Source organism: Triticum dicoccoides, chromosome 6A (genome assembly GCF_002162155.2).
Source record: "Triticum dicoccoides isolate Atlit2015 ecotype Zavitan chromosome 6A, WEW_v2.0, whole genome shotgun sequence".
NCBI lineage: Eukaryota > Viridiplantae > Streptophyta > Magnoliopsida > Poales > Poaceae > Triticum > Triticum dicoccoides.
Genome location: NC_041390.1, coordinates 10,072,230 through 10,077,665, shown reverse-complemented (window position 1 = coordinate 10,077,665; position 5,436 = coordinate 10,072,230). Strand labels below are relative to the sequence as shown.

General features: G+C 48.1%; 1 pseudogene; it reads right to left on the bottom strand.

Annotated features, from left to right (window-relative positions):
* Window positions 1–4,604: 4,604 nt before the first annotated feature.
* On the bottom strand, window positions 4,605–5,425 carry LOC119319592 (annotated as a pseudogene).
* Window positions 5,426–5,436: the final 11 nt, after the last annotated feature.

Below are 5,436 nucleotides of genomic sequence, written 5' to 3'. Positions count from 1 at the left end.
CCGCATCGCCGCGGAGCTGCACCGCCACCGGATCCATGCATCGCCACCGCTGGACCCAATTCCCCCACGAGCGGCGGCCCGCACCGCCGAGATCCTGACCGAGGGAGGAAGGAGAGAAGCCCCGCCGCTGCTAGCACCGCATGGGCTTTGCCCGGCAAACGCCCTCCGGCAGCAGCGAGGAGGAGGGAAGGACGATGGGGAAAGCTAGCGCCGGCGACGGATCTGCCCCCCCCCCCCCTCCATGATGCGCTCGCGGGGCGCGTCATGGGAGGGGGGTTCAGTTCACAAGCAATGACTAATAGCAGTAACATAACACCCCAAGTACCAAGCAATTTACCTCTAGTCCTTTTGATAACCATGCAAGTGGCTTCAGGTTCACGAACACACTGGATAGGTTTAGCTCCCTCTAGTTCTTTTGACAACCATGCAAGTGGCTTCAGGTTCACGAAACGCTGGATAGGTTTAGCTCCGGTACAAAAAGGTTCAAACCTGAGAAGTCAAAATTTTAAAATAGTTCAACTAACAAGAGCTTGTGTACCGTCTTGGATAAGTTTACCTCCATCAAAATCTTAATTCTCTCATATTACTCAAGGATGTAACTTATTAGCTTCTATAAATATCTAGAATCAGCAACTGTCCATGATTTATTAGGATTAACACATTTACCGGAAGATGTATTGTTGATCTGCATAATTACTAAAAGAGCAAAAACAAACATTCTGCATATATATCACTGAATCTGCATATTATTATCTCTACGTACTGGCAAAACCCGTACGAGTTCAACACAGAGACACATAAAAAATAGAGAATTATGTTATTGATTGGCCAAAGAACAAGCAACAGTACAATGCATCTCATGTCAATTTCCACACTGCCAATGCCGAAATAAACCTAATCCATATTTTGCAAACAATGAAGTCTCATCCATGGTTTACAAACAATTTTAAATAGTATATAAAGAGTCATCCGAGTTGGCAAGTAACATCCATTAAAATAATTATGCTTTTCAATGACAATCACCTCCACAAGCAAAACTACAAAATGAAATTTGTTCATTAAACCGTCAGATGTATACGAACGGAATCAATCGGGTGCTTGGAGAGGAGTTTGCTAGGGTTTTGATCCATAGAAGCAACACGGAGGAAAAAAGGGACACATGTGGGAGTAAGGGTTTCTTCTATACTGCAACCATGGCGGGCTACGGAGACGAGCCTGGCGGCGTCCTTAGGAGGCCAGGAGCTCCACAGCTTCCTCGATGCCGCTGGCATAGGTTTGAGTCTGTGGTGTCAAATCGCCAGGTCACCCGCGTCAGTGCTTGAATCGCCGTCGTTGAACTGCATGTTCATCCACCTGTTGTTGTTGCATGGCGTACAAGCAAGTTTGCTGACAATAACTGTGTATTATGGAGCAGCGCGTACCTTTTTATTCCCTATAATCATTTTCCTTGCTTGTAGACAATCTGAATCATTTATACAGAAGCTACAAATGTTGGTGCAAGCTAGCCATCATCTTCATGAGTCGACCCCAAAATGCATTCCAAAGCTAACAGTTGGGTCGATCGTATCATCCCTGAAATGTCATTACAAGAAATTCAGTGAACTTCAAATAAAAGCACAATGGTAGGACGATTGGCTAAAGCAGTAATGCACATGCAACATCGAAGGTAAATCTCTGGCCTCAAAACTTGGGTTTCCTGTGTCATAACAAAATATGGTATTGGCACTTAAATATCTATATAAAAGTTCAGAAGTTGCTTTAAACGCTTATCATAAGAATCCTTTTTTACAAGATAACTTGGGGCTTCGTACACCATACCAAACATAGTTCAACAGCAAAAAAAATTAAGTGTCTAATCATAGCGAGCTAGTAGCCCTATAAATCCCACGAATGAAATAGGTACGACCATGAAAGATTTCTTTCTTGACTTGATCATTTTTAAAAAGCTTGTTCACATAACTGGAAACCATTGCGAGGATTGTTCCTCACCTAGAGCATCGACTCTACAAATATTACACATTTTGTCACTGGGCACTCCTGAATCATACGGTACAGGCATGGAGCACACGACGCAATAGAGCGGAAGAGAATGATGCACCTGAAACTTCCGCACCACATTAAGGTTCGTGGGATTCTTGTCCGGTGAAACAACTTGGCATATAGGAACCCAGATATACCAGCACAACTAAATTAGAAGCAATGAGGCAATGCACATATAGCCAGAATTTTATAGAAGGATCACGCGCCTTGTGAGCATACACCATTCCTCCAGCCACTTGTAATGGCACCATGGAGCGCACAAGCTAGGCAGTTGAGATGTATCGTCCGTTGCCCCGGTCAAATGCGCGGAAGGCCTCGGCGACCTGCAAGTGGTCGACTGAGATAGAGGAGCGACAAGGTCAGAGGAGAAGCTGCGAAGGAGAGGGTGATCTCGTCGGCGCTGTTACCATCACTGTGCCGATCTCGTCCCGTGCGGGGTAGGAGGCCGAGCGAGTGGGAGCGTGATTATCTCAAGCTTGCTGGTCTTGCCGCCGTCATCGACGTTAAGCAGGATGTCCAGGGCAAACGTTTGATCAACGCAAGCAACACTAATCTGCTGATGGTTCAAGGCAGCACCCATTCATCATTTATATACATAGTTCATGCCTGCAGCCTGCACTGTAGGACATCTGATAGGTGTGCTCCTGTAGTTCATTCAGTGAAAATGAAAAGTTGAGTCGTGAAAAATCTCGGAAATACAATCTTGGCTGAACGATTTCCAACGGAGAAGAAATCAATGAAAAACTTACAAGCCAGAACAGCAGCAGCCCACGCGTCCGTGCCAGGGGCCCAAGGCTCGCCATCGTCCATTGACTATACGAGACCATGGAGGGAGGGGAGGACTGCGGAGCACGCGTCCAGCACGGCACCATGGGGTCGAATAGCACGAGTCCATATCGATGAAGGGCGGGATGCGGGTTGCGGTGTACCAAGCATTGGCGAGGCGCGGTCGTGGAGGTCGAGCGGCGGTTGAGGAGTGGTGGATCCCGATATCCCGTTGCACCCATGCACAGTGGTGAAGGCCGGATCCCGTCGTGTGGGAGGATATGGGGTCAACGGCGGATGGATCTGAGTGGAGGCCGCGGCCATCGCGGCACCAGTGGAGAGCGTGGTTAGGCGGTGTCGCAGGCGGCGATGCGTTCAGAGGAGGATCGGAAGGCTGCGGCCGCCATGGCGTCCGTGGGGAGCGGGGGCGGCGTCGTAGGCGAGAGGGTAAGGGCATGTCCAATGCGGACGCTTAGCATGGGCGCCGTGGTATTATTCCCGGCCAATTAGCGGTTAATTGACAGAATCCCGGCGTCTGATGAGGCGTCGACGCAAAACTCTGCATCGAGCGCTAGAGCCTTTTCCTTCCCTCAGCAAGCGCCCAAGCCCTTTAAATTAGCCAGTGTATTAGCATCGGCCGTTGTAAGGCTGGGCGCTTAGTCACCCATTTAATTATTTGATATTTTATTTTGTTCTCTGCTAGCGCCCATACAAGCGTCGACCATTGTTGATGCCCTAATAGGGCAGGGTGTGAGCGTGGGAAGGATTATGTTTCATCACACGATTTCTTCTGGGTTTTTTTCACCTGCTCCACGGGAATAAAAATCGGTGGGGGTGAGGGGAGGGAGTTGCGATCCATGGGAAGGGGAGGAGGGACGAACGAAAGAACGATGTAGGAACTGTGCCATTAGAAAAGTTTTTTTTTGATGTGCCATTAGGAAAGTTTGTTGTTAGAAAAGGCGAGGATCAATAAATTAGGAAAGTTAAGATTTGGAATTGATTGCTAATGAAGCTGGATTTTATTGTTGGGTAAGTGCTATCGGATCCTGCCTATTTGTAACATATTTGGTTAGGAAAGATTGAAAAGGTTAGGAAAGTTTTATTGCGATGGTAAAAGAAATCAACATGAGGACATGACGGTGGGAGATGGGACGAAAATAAACCAGACGAAAAAAACCAACAAAATAAAACGGTTGAAAATGGTGGGACAAAAATTAACCTTACTATTTAACCAACTCAGACATTAAGAGTAGAGATTACTCCTACTGTCTACAGTCTTAGACCAGTCCAGCTGCAGGTTCCGAACCAAAGTATCAGTAGCATGACCACCAAAGTGAAACTGCAGCAACGAAGCCACTAGGATGCACCTGGCGCTTGGCTTGGATCCATCACAACTAGATCAATATCCTATAAAGAAAATATAAAAGGAATACTTAAAGTACAATTACTTCAATATCGTCCCAGCTTATAGCTTACAAAAGGCACCATATGTTGCATGTTTTCCTAGAATCCCACGGAGGGTTTTGCCATATCTCGATCATCGGAAAACAACAAAAGAACTTTTCTCTCAAACTTTAGCAGTCACTCATCTATTTTAAGATAAGAAAGTGATTTGTGAAAAAACACCCTGTAGGCACATCACATGAATAGTTCCATCAAGTATCTTCCGTTGGTTGTTGCTGCAGTTCACTGGCATATAAGCGCAAACAAAGCAAAGCTGCTGCTGAGAGGCTACTGCGCAACCAATATTTCCGACACCGATCGATGAAGGAATCTCACCCACATGTCTAGACTCGCCATTACATATACTTTGATTTTCTTTATAAAAAAGAGAGGTTTTCCCTCCGATTAATTATTTAATACACTGTAGTACCACAAAATACAGTAGTAGTTAAATTGCAAATCAGATATATGGTACAACCCAAGAATGTTGTATGGGACCATGGTCCATAGGTTCGGTTGAACCATGGTCCTAAAAATCACCTCTCCGGTACAACCTCGTACACACAATAGATATTTGCTTACGATCGAGCTTAGCTGCCACATTAAAGAGTAGCTATAGTAAGTGCAGCAAGCAGCTAGGTAGGCGGTCGATCGACATGGACCTATGGGTTGTAGTAGACGATCTTGATCTCGGTGACGCCGTGGCAGTTGCCGCCGGGGACGGAGTGCTCAAAGCAGTGGTTGCCGGTGTCGCACCCAGCGGTGGGGCAGTGCCCCTGCAGCGGGCTGCCGTGCGGGGTGAACGAAACGCGGACGGACATGCTCGCCTGGTTGGTGCTCACCTCGTAGTACGCCCCGCCCTCATGGTCCATGTGGAACTCGGCCACGGCGGCGCCCTTCGCGGACACGCTCCCTGTCCACGCGCAGACGTCGAACGACTCGTGCTTCCCGCTGGGGAGCAGATACCCGTTGGGGAAGAGCGGCTTGCTGTTGGAGCGGCCTCGATGCCCAGGGTCAGGTCGTGGCCGCACAGGTTCTGCACCGTCACCTTGTGGCCGTTGCAGGAGCCTTCTCCGGCGGCGGGCATGGCCATCGTCGTGGACAGAGCCACGAGCAGCAGGAGGGCCAGGGGCTCGGTCGACGCCATTGCCATGGCTTTGAGGATTAGGGACTGGCACGCACTGGTTT